Genomic DNA, 15,775 nt, shown 5'->3' with positions numbered 1-15,775 from the left:
AAAGTACTTCCGTTTATTGGTCCTAGACTTCCTGGCAATCAATTTCATGCGATTACGCCTAGTTCTAGTGTTATCCTCAGCCAAAATCTGTTTTTCAGATATACTGAGGTTTGCATTCCATATCAGCAAAGTCTTCTCTAATGGTGAGCTGGACATGCTTTTTTCCCCTCAGTGAAGCTAGAATAGCTAAAACAGAAAATCATGGCAAGTAGCCACAGGCATATATTTTGGGGTTGTTTGCAGAGAACCACAGCTCCATGAGTAGAAGGAGCCCTAGCAGCAAGACACCACAGCCTCAACGGACAGACATTAAGAGGCAGAGGTGTATATATACACCTTTCAGCTGGCCTTAGCAGCAAGCCAGAATCTGTAAACACCACTCACCCTGACCTTCCCCCAGGTGGGAAGACCGGATCTCTGGGACATCAGACTGGCCGTCACTGGGCTTAGCACATCCAAGAGCAAGGCCTCCTGCAGAACTGGTGTTGTGCCAAAACTCGGAACAGCTTTGGAGAGCAGAGATACATTTTACTGTCAAATTCAACATGTGTTTAGACATAAAAGTGCCTACAAGGTACAGAACTGTTCTATTTAAACAGGACATTTGAAAACATGCAATTATAGAAGCTCAGATAAGGTCTAATACAGATTAAGAAATGTACAGACCAGACTAAAAGGATGCTTACATGGTTAAAAAGCAGAGTCTGGAAAGCTATGAAAGTCAAAGGGACTTCCTTTGGAAAATGAAAGTCTTGCCCAAGTGAGGAAAACAGGAGGATGCAAACTCTGGCAAAATAAATACAATTTCTCAAGATAAATAAATGAATTTGAAGAACATGTAGTTCAACACATTAGCGCAAACAAAGAATATTTAAGATGTCAAGCAGGAAACCCACTCAGGCTGACCAAGATGTGACAGGATTACTGAATTAGGTAAGGAACAATGAGTTATGTTTATCTTTACTGCATAAGATGTTGGACAGATACCCAGCCAGAGGAACCACCTTTCCCCCCCTCCCCCCGCCCAGGGAAAGCATCTGAAGAATTTAGTAAAATATTTATTGATTTGATTGTTAAATTTGTATATCGCCTTTCATTAAAACAATCCCAAGGCAGTGAAATATTCAACTTCTAAGGCTAATGAACAACCACCTAATGGTGCAGAGGGAAGTGACTTGACTAGCAAGCCAAAGGTTGCCAGTTCAAATCCCCGCTGGTATGTTTCCCAGACTATGGGAAACACCTATACCAGGCAACAGAGATATAGAAAGATGCTGAAAGGCATCATCTCATACTCTGCAGGAGGAGGCAATGATAGATTCCCTCCTGTATTCTACCAAAGACCACCACAGGGCTCTGTTGTCGCCAGGAGTCAACACCAATTCAATGGCACACTTTACTTTAAAGCTAATCAACATTTTTTACAAAGCAAGCAAGTCAGCAGCTGACATACAAATCAGTGTTATGTTAGCACAACAATAGAAGTTGTACCCACTTAAGTTTGTGGAGCTGCACAAAATCTTATGATGTTCTGCAATGTTGCACAACTACAAATGGAAAACCTTCTCCAAGACATAAGAAGGTTATGCAATGTGTTACAGAAAGTGCCATGAAACTTGAACTAGGCTAGAAGAGACGCTCCTTTCAATGTGCAACACCCTTGCATACATGCTTGCATTAGCATATCCTTATACTAGGTAGATGTGGGCCACTGTATATCCTTAGGTCTGATCCTGCCCTTATATTTTTAATGGGAGAAGCAAGGCTATTTCCTCAATTGTGGCAGCTTGAAAAAAGGACACACACAATTGTCAAACAAACAGAAGGTTGTTGTTGTTTTTTTCTGTCCAAGAAAATTAAGGATCTATCCAAGGGGTCATGAAACCAAGCACAGGACCACCATGGGGAAAATATGCAAGTTGTCTATGTGATACAGCCTACAAATACCTCTTAAACCATAGCACATTTTATTACAGGTGCCATGTTTATACAGTTAGCAACACTAGAATAACAGAGCCTTTAAGGATGTGAATGGCTGTCACATCGAAAGATAGCAAAGCAAGACAGCAGCCTTTACTGTCTTGTTTTACAATTTTAAAACAGCATTGGTTTCAATTTGTGTACAAACACACAGTGCCAAAACCAGCCTCAACGTTAACACTAAGCATTAAGAATAAAGCACAAAAACCTTAAAATAATGTTTAAGTAGTGGCAGAGCTGTAAGGGCACTGGGTCTTTTAAAACTACTACTCCCACCCCCCAACACCAGGAATTGTCTTATTTTTCCTAGAGCTACAAAAAGTATTTTAAGGGGAAAAAATGTAACAAATGTAAAGTGGATGAGTTGAACACCAACAAGCAGAAGCAGCTGCTAAACTTATTGTAAGCTTAGGGTGTTTTAACAGAGTCATAGTGTTCAGATTCTAAAAATAGTAATTCTATTCTGCACTGATCAGACCTCACTTTGGATACTGTGTCTAGTTCTGGACACTGCATTTTAAGAAGGCATTCATACACTGAAATAGGTACAGAGGAAGGCAACAGAGAGGATTACCTGGGAGCCAAAGAATATGGAAACCCAATCCTATGAGGAAGGGTTCAGTTTGTTTAATGACTAAGGGGAGATATGACAGCCATCTTCAAATATCTGAAACATTGTTACATAGGAGAAGTGAACTTTTTCTTTCTTATTTCTGAAGGCAGGACTAGAACCGATGGGTTGAAATTACAGGGAAACAGATTTCAGCTAGACATGAAGAAGTATTTCCTAACTAAGAGCTGTACAAGAGTAAAATAGTCTGCTTCGTGCAACAGTAGGATTTCCTTCTCTAGAGGTTTTCAAACAGAGGCTGGACAGTCATCTAACAGGAATACTAGTAGCAGTTTCCTGAGCAAGGTGGTGGACTAAAGACCTCCAAGATCTTTACCAACTCTACAATTCTATGAAAAGAGAATAAACTCAATATTGCATTTATTTTCATCCAGACTATATATAAAAAAAGAAAAGACAAGGTGTACATAGCCTTTACAAAACTATCAAGCTATTTAACTGTCATTGCTTTTTACCTTGCCCCAAGGGGGAGGGGAGGTGTCATGCTAGCCAACACTCACTGTCTACTCAACACATTGTCTTCCCTATTGCCTTTTCAGAATAAAACTGAAAAAGCATGGATTAACACACAATAATACAGGCATACAAATGGTCAGAAAGAAGTTTAGTTTGAAACTAAGAGAGCAAGTTTGGTCATTTCTAGTTAGGAACTTTCTTCAATGACTTGCAGGAAGCAACAAATGTGGTCAAGCGTCTTAGCGATACTAAAAATCGAAAGGAACTGTAAACAATAGTGGATGTGGTTAAAACTGAAAATTATCTTGCTACATTGGAATTCTAAGTTGTAAAATATAACTAAAAAATTAAAAAGACTAGGAAGCGACAGTACTGTTCTAGTTCTAGGCGCCTGACTGTGTATGCTCAGACTTGCGGGGGAGGCAGTGCGGGAATCTGCCTCAATCCTGGCGCTGCACATGAGCAGCTCAACTCAGGTTGGGCTGTCCTAGCCTGGGTTGGGCTGCTTGTGTGCGCGGCCTCCTTGTCTTTCACTTGATGTCTAAACAATCTGAAAGACAAGGAGGCCATGCACACAAGTGCCACCTAGCCTCGCTATTTACCCCTGGCTACATACTTGCTCGTGTGTGAGCATGGGCTGCTTCCAGCCTGGCCACACACAGAGACTGGCATCTAGAGCACCCGCCTCTTGGGGGGAATCCCCCAATGCAGCACACGTCGTGCTGCATTGTGGGCTTCATGGAGGGCAGGACAACAAGTCCTGGCCTCAGATCAATCCGGCCTGCTCCTTGCTGCACGGAGCAAGACTGATCGTGTGGGACCACAAAGTGCGCTCCCACCAGCAAAACAATGGTTGGCGGGGGGGGGGAGAGGCAAGGTTTGGGAAGCCTTACCCTCACCTGGCAGGTAGTGTGAAAGGCCCCCAAGGCTCAGTACACTACTCTAGAATAATCCCACCAAGTTTCATAAACTGTTCTAAACTCAATTCATTATGGATAGTGGTCAAAAATCCACCAGAGGTATTTTAATATGATACTGTCAGGGCAACTATTGCATAGAAACAGCACACAGGATACTGCAACCAACAAGGATTTCTAGAAATAGAAACAAAAGAGCTCTTATTGTGTAAATTGCAGCTACTTCAAGTGATGCAGAGAACAGGGGGGTGGGAAGTGTACCTGCTGAATATTGCCCAACTGCAGAGCTCTGAAAGGAAAGCAGCCTTGTCTTTCAGCATACAGATCATTTACTCACTAAAAGGTAGTGTGGGGATGGTATGACATTTTCTCTGTAAAAAGCAATATAAAATGGGGTTGCCAGGTTAAACCCTGCGAGAGGTCATGCACCAGAGTGTAGCACAGTATATTGTGGTTCCCCCCGCCCCAAAATGCAGCTTCTCCTGTCACTACTGCACTAATGCAAAAAGCTACACCTGGTGAAGTTTTGCCTTCTATGCAACTTTCACAACAAAAGCCCCGGGAAACCATTTTAGAAGCAGTTATAGGAATAGTTAAAACTCCATGGAATTGTGCATGTCAATGCTTTAGAAGCAACATAGTAGAAACCTGAACACTCCCACTCTGCAAAAGGTGCTGCTTCTACTATGCTCCAGATAACTACAAGCATCAGGGCTTGTATACCACATCAGGGGCTGCAAAGCATGCATTGAAACTCCATGTACTATCTTGGGAGAAGATAGATATTTTATACGTAAAGGCCCCATGAAGAATCTAGTAATAACCACCATGTGTTTTTAGGAGGCTTTTCCCATTTAGACATAGGTTGTGGGGGTATGTTAGCAGCTAGGAAAGAGAATATTCTCACATCACATCTGTTTCATAGCCTGTTTAAAAAAAACTTTAAAAACCAACAGTCAATACTGTTCTTTATTAATATAATCTAGAAAGAAACGAAAGACCTATAGCTTATATGCAGCTACCACCATTACATGACCCTAGCATTAGTCTATTTTGGTGCTTTTCCCTCCAGCTGTAGTTCCTTGTAACCTTCAACTGGATAATAACCCCCAGAGCAATCTAAAAGTCCTGGAGTGAAAAAGCTATTGGAAGAACAACAGAGACTGTATCTGAACTATGATGGTGCCTTTATTAAGGAACAATGGCACTAGGCCAGGAAAAATAAGGAAAAGGCATATATACATGTGGCCAAGTTTGTTGGTACCCTTACAGCCCACTGAAAAAACGTGTTATGCCTCCTGAAAAGCAATTACATGAAAACCAATTGTCCCATGTATACCTGCGTGCCTTTGATATGTCATCGAGTAAAGCAAAGCAAGTGTGAAAAGAGATAAAGTATTGCTTATTTGACAAAGATATTCTAAAGTGGCCTGGACACATTTGTTGGTACCCCTAGAAAAGATCATAAATAATTGGATTAGAGTGATTTTTTCAAATTAGCTGTTTTCTTTAATTAGTATCACACACGTCTCCAATTGTGCAATCAGTCCTTCAGCCTATTTAATTGGAGAAAAGTAGTCATTCTCCTGTTTGGTATCATCGTGTGTCCCACAATGAACACAGACCAGAGAAAGCAAAGGAGAGAGTTGTCTGAGGAGATCAGAAAGAAAATTATAGACAAGCATGTTAAAGGCAAAGGCTATAAGACCATCTCCAAGCAGTTTGATGTTCCTGTGACAACAGCTGCAAATATTAAGAAGTTCAAGGTCCACAGGACTGTAGCTAACCTCCCTGGACTTTTCCGCAAGAGGAAAATTGACCCCGGAATGGGCAGAAGCATAGTGAGAATGGTAGACAAAAGCCAAGGACAACTTCCAAAGAAATACAAGCTGAACTCCAAGGTCAAGATCCATCAGTGTCTGATCGCACCATCCATTGCTTTTTGAGTGACAGTGGGCTCAATGGAAGACGACCCAGGAGGACTCCATGGTTGAAAGAAAAACATTAAAAAGCCAGACCGGAATTTGCTCAAATGCATATTGACAAGCCACAATGCTTCTGGGAGAATGTCCTTTGGACAGATGAGACAAAACTGGAGCTTTTTGGCAAGTCATGTCTGCTCTATGACCACAGACGAAAAAATGAAGTTTTCCAAGTAAAGAACATCATACCTACTGTGAAACATAGAAGAGGCTCGGTTATGTTTTGGGGCTGCTTTGCTGCATCTGGCACAGGGTGCCTTGAGTCTGTGCAGGGAACAATGAAATCTCGACTATCAAGACATTCTGGAGCGAAACATACTGTCCAGTAGTGATGTGCACAGACCGGTCCAGAGGCCATTCTACAGGCCTCCAGACCGGTCCGGACATGGGCGGTTCAGGCGGACTGGGGTGGGGGTTCCTTTAAGAGTGGGGGGAGGGTGTACTTACCCCTTCCGCCACTTTCTCCCCTCCGGCGCACCTTTTTTAGTTAGCAATTGGGGCGGCAGGATACCTCCCTGCCGCCCCTTCCCTCACTCGGCTGCAAAAGGCTTCAAGAAGCCTTTTACGCGTGCACACGTCATGTCTCCATGACGTGCACACGCAGCCACACACATGCGCGCACATCGCAGAGATGTGACGCACGCACGACATGCGCACGTGCAAAAGGCTTCCTGAAGCCTTTTGCTTTCTTGAAGCCTTTTGCAGCTGAGCGGGGTAAGGGGCGGCAGGGAGGTATCCTGCCGCCTCAATTGCTAACTAAAAAAGGTGTGCTGGAGGGGAGAAAGCGGCGGAAGGGGTAAGTACACCCTCCCACCGCCCTTAAAGGAACCCCCACCCCAGTGCCGGACCGCAGCTCCGCGGTTCCATGCACATCACTACTGCTCAGTGTCAGAAAGCTGCATCTCAGTCTCAGGTCATGGATCCTCCATCAGGATAATGACCCAAAACACACAGCTAAAAGCACCCAGCTAAGGACAAAACATTGGACTATTCTGAAGTGGCCTTCTATGAGCCCTGATTTGAATCCTATCGAACGTCTATAGAAAGAACTGAAACATGCAGTCTGGAGAAGGCACCCTTCAAACCTGAGACAGCTGGAGCAGTTTGCTCAGGAAGAGTGGGCCAATACTACCTGTTGACAGGCACAGAAGTCTTGTTGAGAGCTACAAGAATTGCTTCTTTGCAGTGACTGCCTCTAAAGATTGTGCAACAAAATATTGGGTTAAGGGTCCCATCATTTTTGTCCATGCCATTTTCATTTGTGTTATTATTTGAAATATTTTGTTGCATCAAAACTCTAAAGCAAAGTCCAGTTTTTGTTAAATGCGGAATGGTGGTTGCCAGTTACTTTTGTAAGTTTTGAGTTATTTCAGAGACAATTGTGGATTCTTTTTTCATGGAGGGGTACTAACACATTTGTCCACGTGTGTACAACAGCTTATTCACCCTATTTTATGCAAGCAAACTTATAAACCACAGCAGACCACACGGCAGACCACACGGATGCAAAAGGTACACTCCGTATGGCTGAAAAAGCAATGGAAAGACTAATACAGTGAGGGGGTAAAAGCTTGGGCATAGAACTACTACTATTAGGAATATTTATATACCGCTTTTCAAAAGCTCTCATAGTGGTTTACACAGAAATATGAAAGAAAGAGAGCTGACCCCATCTACAGGGCATTCAGCAGAAACAGACTTCAACTGAAGATCCAGCAGAACAGCCAACCGCTGAAAACAGTGTCCAAGCTCACTATGGATGTATTGTATAGCTGATAACCAATTATTGAACTTCTTGATCTCGCAAAGACATTGCAAATCTATATCTATATGATTTAGTGCATTCATTGTGCAGAATGAAAATATAGTACATTAAAATTTCTGCCTCCAGCAGAAACACTGGGATCACCCATAAAAAAGGAGCAATTACTCGGCAGCTGCTTCTGGATAGGGACCAAGGAGCATCCCTCAAAGGAGGCATTTCCCGACATTAAAGGTGATGGTTGTTTTTTAAGCATATGTGTTAACTCATTGCTGGAAGGTGGAATAAATGCAACACAAGGAATGAAACGTTTTATACATGAAACCATCATTTAACTGGGCAACCCTGGGGCTAAAGTGTCCATTTTTAATCCTGACTGATGAAGTCTGGTTAATCTTGCCTGATTCATGACATCTGCAGAAGATGTTTACGAAGCATACGTGTAAGAAGGGACTGCGGGAATTCAACGGAGGCCCTCATGCAACTCCCTCAATCATTCTATACATGCTCTGGAAGAGGGGTAATGCATCACTGAGGGTAAGTGAAGTGTTTCTTTTCTTCCAGACTTCCCAGCAGGTAGAGCTGGGAAGTTTCACCCACTTATGCAACAGCACGCATGTAGAGGAACTGGAGGAGTTGCACATGGCCCCCTTTGCGGCCCCACAATTAATCCTTATATTATGTGTGTGTGCTTCAAGGATGTCAGTCAATGTTTTCACTAACAGAGGGTAGAAATTTAAGCAGAGAGTGATTTGCATTACAGTCACTTTATTTTTGTTCCCATAAAACATTATATATACGAATACATAAAGCAAGTTGAGTCCAGTGCATGTGGATGTGAACATAATTAAATAACTGCATGCATCATATCTGCAGCAAATCTGGGTTAAAGCAACATTTTTGGCACAGCCCTCAGCAACCCCTCACCACCACCTTAGGCTCAGTTTCCATTTGTAAAACAGAAATATGGCAATTGGTCTCATGATATTGTTAGCATGACTGCAGAGCATACTGATATGAATATAAAGAAGTAGTTGTAATTATTTTGCTTGCCAGAAGGGTATGTAGTTCTAGCACTTATATCCCTAACACTGCACCACTTCTATAAGCTAGAATGCATTTTCATTCAATGAACACAGATCTAGATTAAAATCAAACTGCATTTGTACATAGAAGTTAGGTCATCAATGATCAGAGAATGTTTTAAACTCTTTCAGATTCTAAAGTAAATCTGTGAACTTAACTGCACAGTCCTATGTAGGTTCACTCACTATAAATTCAAAGGCCTTACTCCCAGTTAAGTGTGCATAGGACTGCTCATATCTTAACTCAGAGTATGAGCAATGTGGAATTCAAAGACACTAGAATCAAGCCCCAAATATATTTGCATCCAACAGAAACGGCTAAAAAAAGAATACCAAATTCCTACAGAAAAACATGGTGTACCCTAATGCTATGACTTTGGAATTAAACTTGGGGGCAACATTACCTTGAACTACTAGGATGCACTCACAGAGATGGAGATTACTCTGAATTACACTTCAAAACATTTCAATTTTAAGACCACAGATTGTCCCATGACCTTGCAACAAATATTGAATGTTGATGAAGCAATATTCTTGTGGTACTGAGCTTTTGAGAAACACAGTTCTGGCCTCTTTTTAAAAAACGGTTCTTGTGTCCTCACTCTTTTTTGCCTTCCAGCAATAATATTGTTTATTGTGACTGATATTTAAAACCAACCAAGGCACCTACAGATTTTTTTTTGCTCAATATATTTGCCTAAGGCCCAAAAGGCCAGGCTATATTTGAAGAGCACAAAAGTTGAAGAACACAAGCAAGCATTTTTGCACAACTTTTTAAAAGTATCAGCAATACATTATTTACCAACATCAAGGAAGCTAGAACATAGTTCTGTCCATTTTGCAGAAGTTATACAGAATGGCTTTGTATTAATCATTTTTCAGTTATAAGACAATGCAAAGTCCACAAGTGCCTTTTAATTGGCTTAGGATCAGGCCTTCCATTACCCTATAAAATGCTTTAAGAGTACTGGTATATTATTAGCTCTCTCAGACAGACGCCATATACTGTAAAAGGACAGGATTGTCTACTACTGAAAGTAAGGGCTTCCCGGAGCCATCTGGTTGGCCACTGTAGGAAGCAAGATGCTGGACTAGATGGATTCTTAAGTCTGATCCAGCAAAGCTATTATGGTGTTAAGTAGTTATAAAGGTCTATTTCTATGAATAATCTGAAGAACTCTATGGACAGCTGAAATGCTTACATGACAATAAGAAAGAAAATGTTAAGCAAAGGAAGATAAGATTATCTACAAGGCAATTTATTATCTTTATGAGTTAAAAAAAATCAAGGGGGGAGCAAGGGTTAGATAAGGTGTTCAGGGCTTCCATATTCATGTTAGACGTTTGTAACAACTAGAACTGCAAAATGGAACCAAGCACTCTATTCCTAAGCTGTGATGTTAACACTTCTCAAAAAAAATTTTTTAAAGCTTCTGAGTGTGGATGTAGTCACAGATGAGACACTGAATCAGTTATCACTAGCGTGACTCAATTCAGAAGTCCATACCAAATGTAAATACAACATACACAAATCTGACAAGCAATTGTATTGGCCCAGTTGTCTGCTATCCATCTACTAGCAACTTGCTTTAAAAAAATCATCCAAACTGTTTTAGTAGTTTGCAACCAAGCTCTGCAATTCCTCATTTTCAATTTGCACCTATCTCAACCACACCCTTAGTAAGACAAAATTGCGCTTGTGATTTAGGGAGGTGTAGATATAGTATTTTCTACTTCCACAAGTGGAAGTAAGTATTACTTTACTGCAATCCTAAACACACAGATTTGATTTTTTTAAAAATTTGATTTTTACATTTTATATCCCGTTCTTCCTCCAAGGAGCACAGAGCGGTGTACTACATACTTAGGTTTCTCTTCACAACAACCCTGTGAAGTAGGTTAGGCTGAGAGAAGTGACTGGCCCGGAGTCACCGCTGTATCATGGCTGAATGGGGATTTGAACTCGGGTCTCCCCGGTACTAGTCCAGCACTCTAACCACTACACCATGCAAGACACTTTCAATGAAGTGTGTTTAGGAGGGCAGCCATAATACCATTCCAGTTTAATAACTCTACACTTAAGTAAGCCTGGTTGAGTGATTGTTTATCAGCACTAGTATTTCTTTACCAGCTGTAGTGTACAAACTGTTTCAGTTGTCAAAAAATTCAATAAGGGTTGTCAGATGGACCTTTGTTCTGTGTACCAATGAGAAAGGATAAACTGTCCTGCATGTGGGACAGGGCCTTCTCTGTTGTTGCTCCCAGGCCCTGGAATGATCTCCCAGTAAGTGTCCGTACTTTGACATCTGTGACGGCTTTTATTTATTTATTATTTATTTTTATTTTATTTATTAACATATTTTTATACTGTCCAAAACTTATGTCTCTGGGCAGTTTACAACAAAATGAAAACAAAGTAAAACATTAGTTAAAACAAAAACAAAAAGTTTAAAACATAACAATTTTAAAAATTTTAAAGAAAATTTTAAAACAGCATTAAAACCACTAAAACAATACCTTCTTTATATTTAATTCTCTTAGCCGGTATGCATGCCCAGGATTTGGCAGCGGAACTCTAGCGACACGCTGCGAGAGTTCTGGCATTAATAATGGAGGCAGCATGGCCTAATGAGGAGGGAGGATTAGAGAGGGAAGCAAGTGGCAGTGGGCAGATGGGGGGGGAGAAAAAAGTGGCAGCAGCGGGCAGATGGGGGGAGAAAAATGGCGGCAGCAGGTTGGCGGACGGGAGGAAGAAAAAAGCCGTGGCGGGGAGGCGGTCGGGAGAAAGCAGCAGGTGGAGGGGGAAGGAAGCGGCGGCGGGAGGTCGGGCCAAAGCGGTGACTGGCACATGGGCGGGGGGGAGAAAGCGGGGGGGGGGGAATAGAGGCGCAGATGGTCTGTGCCTGGTTCAGCTAGTTAATTAATATTGACCTAAAGACAATTTTTTATTTGTTCAGGCTTTTACCCCTTAGTGGCTGCCAAGTCTCTCAGCTTTCCTGCTTCTGTTTGTATTTTTTATAGTGTGTGTTTTTTTGGTTTGGTTTTTATTGTTTAACTGCTTTTAAGATTTTAAATGTGATTTTTATGGAGCTCACTGTATTTTAACTTTTGTAAAACACCTTGGGGTGTCTTATGAAAGGTGGTATAAAAACAGAATAAATTAAGATGCACACACCAGAGCAACTGCTACACAATACAAAACTACAGAAATGGATGATCAAGTAAACCCTCATGACCAGAGGTTTTAATATTGGTATTAAAACTTTAGTGAATTGCTCTTGCCATGCCACTTATTGTCCAAAGTGGCTCTTTAACTTGCATTCATGATACCAAGGGATACTAGGAAGGTATATAGGTCCAACTAGTGTTAGCCCACAAATTAAAACTGAAATTTTAAGTACACTTAGACATAGTTTGAAATGTTGGACACATTCTTTTCCCTGAAGCCAAATGTCTGAAATGTAATGAATGTGTGCTGAACCTCAGAGCATGATCTGAAGGCTCATGTACAGTCATGTACAGGTTGATACAGTCAACCTGCTGATCCTAAGCAGTTCTAGGTCGAGTCAATGACTGTAGGTGACTGCTCTGTGTGTGTGCGTGAGCACAATTTGACATTAGATTTTAAAGTATCTTACTTAGATTAGGTCCCAATTAATCAGTGGGACTTGTTTCTATGTGAGTTTGTTTAGGTTCAGGACCCTAACAGGATCAGTACAGGATCCTAACATAGAATGCACTTTATTTCCACCTATTACTTATCAATTAGCAATGGAATTTATTTTATTGGCCCTATGCATCCCCAGCACAGTATCCCTCCAGTGGCTGTTGCTGGTGTCTATCTTATGTTTCTTTTTTAGATTGTGAGCCCTTTGGGGACAGGGAGCCTTTTTATTATTTTTTACATTTATATCCCACTCTTCCTCTAAGGAGCTCAGAGTGGTGTACATGCTTATTTTTAACCTCACAACCACCCTGTGAGGTAGGTTAGCCTGAGAGATACATGACTGGCCCAGAGTCACCCAGTGAGTTTCATGGTTGAATGGGGATTCGAACTAGGGTCTTCCCAGTCCTAGTCCAACACTTTAACAAAAAAAATTATATCTATGTAAACCACTTTGGGAACTTAATGACTACAATGATGAAAGTAATAGTTTCATTCAGGTGCTGTAGTACATTTAACATGAAATTTGATACAACTTCCATATAACCTATCTATCTATCAAATTTGTACACCACCACAAACTTTCATCTCTGGGCGGTTAACAATAACATATTGTTATGATACTCAAGTTCTGGTTCTATCTAGGAACTTTAATTTTTTTGAGTATATACAGCTTAAAGGACATAGGTAATTTTGAAAGAAAATGTTACTATGACTCTATACATCCTCAACTACAACTATACATCTTCAACTACAAAACACAGAATGAATTGCTGGAGTTATAAGACTGGTTTTGTTTACTTTAAATAATCAATGTGTAAGACACTAACTATCCCCACTTGTTATGGAAGCAACACCGTTTCATCTGTAGTTTAGTGAGCAAGCTATTCCTGTCTTGGATAAGTGACACAACATGCTGCATTATGTTGTTCATAACACGGAAGGGTAACCACCACCCTCGGGAAGGCAGAAATTAAAAAGCAAAAAGGGAAACACTTGTTCACATCCAGCAAAAGTTGTCCAAGCATTTGCACTGGATAACCAATTAGCTGTGCAAGTGCATGTACACACATACACCCAGCCTTGTTTTCTTGATTACTTTTTCCTTGCCCTTTTTCTTTGACTAGCTTCATCCTGTGTTCTAATAAAACCTAACTGGGATTGATCTTTCTCTTTCTGATCTGCAAAGCTCAAGAAGAAGAAAGTAACAAATTCTTAGCTTCTGACATTCTGAATGTGATTTTTAAAAATACACACACACACCCCACAACAACATACAGGAGGCATTCAGTTTATCAGCAAGCTTGTTTTACTTCGAAGGACATAAATGAACACCTCTGGAGCAAGTCCTAAAGTATTAATAGGAGCTCAGGCAAGATTCCTTCAGGGTCTATCATCCAAATGTCTGTTCATACCAGGATCTATCACGCGGCTGCTCAGCCTCCCTCTCCCCTTTTCGCTCGTTCTCTTCGTTAAAAGCAAAAACGAAAGACTGATACATATCGCGTTTCTATTGCCGTCCCGGCTGAATTGCAAAGGTGACTGGAAAAGATAACTGCTATCTAGTGAAGTTAATCTCTTTATCTGGGCTTCTCTGGGTAAACCTTGAGTGTGCATTGTGGAGAAAATAGACTCACACATAGAAAGAAGCATCGAGTAAGACGCACATCAATTGGTTTCCAGCCCCTTTTAATTGGGGGGGGGGGCTTGCGATTTACCCATCAGAGTCCCTCCACCCATTCTCGAAGGAGAAACAATTGGCAGAATGGCAAAGGGCTACTGAAAAAGACACCCTCAGACTTTGTAGAAATTCTTCGGATAGCAAACTCCTCCATCCATCCTTCACAATGCAATCCTATGCGTAATGCTTACTTAGAAGCAAGTCCCCACTGAGTTTTATATTCTAGTACTGTATATGTGCACAGGATCCTGTGCACACTCTGGAGTAAACGAAGTGGGAAGTCTGCAGCTTTAAGCGGAGATAAATCACGGGGACTATTAGCATAAAGGACTGGGAAATGCAAACACATACCCCAGCAAAAGTGCTGCAGGCAAACTGCAAAACCCAGTGGGCAGTTTGAAAACATCATCCACCAAGAGACAAGCAGAGAGAAGAATCGTCAGCGTCCTTGTGCCACTAATAAACTTATATTGACTTCCCAGTCGGTGAAAGGATTCCAAAATTCTGGAGTCAAATTATACATGCAAATAAAGGGGGGGGGTGCGGGAGTAGATAGCTCGCACAGGAAAGGCGAGAAATCACAACATAGCGCTGGCTGAGAGACGGCACTTCACAGCACAGAGGCGATAGGAGTTGAGCTTGGGTGGCATAGAGACAGAGCTGATGCAGGGACTGCCTTGAAATCAGGCGCGGTTGCTTCTGAGGCGGCTTCCCTCTCTGTTCTCCGCCGCCACCCGCCCTCCGGGAGCACCACTTGCTCCTTCTCCGCAAGGGCAGCAGCGACTGCCCTGAACAGCAGCAACCCCAGCCCCCTCCGGAGAGACACTCTCCGTTTCCCGCTCTTTTCTTCGCCTCCCTCCAACCAACAAGGCAGTGCGCTCCGGGACCTGCAACCCAAGCTGCGCCTTACCTTGCTAGGGGAAGCTGCGGAGCGACTCCTCCGAGCTGATGCAGGCAGATTCCCAGGACACAGGCAGCTGCTGCTACTGCGCCTCGGCTGCTCTTCTTCCCCCCGCTTTAGTGTATGTCTTTGCTCCAGTCCTGCCTTCGCGCTGTGCACCGTAGCCTTGAAAGCTATTGCCAAGCGAAGCCGGAATGCCGAGAACGATGTAGAGCTGATCTGGGAACCTGGTGGTGGCGGCGGCGGCGGCCACCGAGCAAACCCCACCCTCCCAAATCTACGCCTCGGATGCCAGCGGGGCGGAGAAGGGTGGTGGGAAAAGAGAGTCACTTAGCAAGAGCGGAGAGGGAGAAACGTGTGCCTGCCAACTAGCCCAGCTGCTTCAGCGGTACACTCCGCCTCCTTCTTCGTGCCCGTCCTGCCTTTCTTCTTTCCCTCCCTCGCCTGCCCTGCAATAGAGATTGGGCGAAAGCAGCAAGAGCTGCACAGGTTCTTTTTAGCGAGGAGGGATTCCTCGGGGCGTGGCTTACATGTGTGTAGGCACGTGCGAATCCAGGCTGCAAGCCCTGCGCCGGGTGGGAAAGCGCGGCAGCAAGGCTGGCGCTGGTGTGCCGCCGGAGAGGGTTTGTTCACGTGCCTGGTCTCAGTCAGGAGTGGCGCCGACCGAGAGGCCCGTAATGGACAGGAGTCTTCAGGACACTGCTGGAAGCCATCCT

The 15,775-nt window shown here is 42.7% G+C and overlaps 1 protein-coding gene across 2 annotated transcripts in view; it reads right to left on the bottom strand.

The window, feature by feature from the left end:
* The window catches only part of LOC128343611 (contactin-4), a 920,791-nt gene extending 905,260 nt beyond the window's left edge, over positions 1 to 15,531 (bottom strand). The window contains exon 1 of one of the 2 annotated variants that reach the window (XM_053292988.1): positions 15,069 to 15,531. The gene's annotated coding sequence lies outside the window, so the exon portion shown is untranslated. The remainder of the gene's footprint in view (positions 1 to 15,068) is intronic. The other variant, XM_053292986.1, reaches the window with a different exon arrangement.
* Positions 15,532 to 15,775: the final 244 nt, after the last annotated feature.

This window comes from Hemicordylus capensis, chromosome 2, assembly GCF_027244095.1.
Source record: "Hemicordylus capensis ecotype Gifberg chromosome 2, rHemCap1.1.pri, whole genome shotgun sequence".
In the NCBI taxonomy this organism is placed as follows: Eukaryota; Metazoa; Chordata; class Lepidosauria; order Squamata; family Cordylidae; genus Hemicordylus; species Hemicordylus capensis.
Note: the sequence above shows the minus strand (reverse complement) of the source record. Positions and strands in the feature narration are given on the sequence as shown.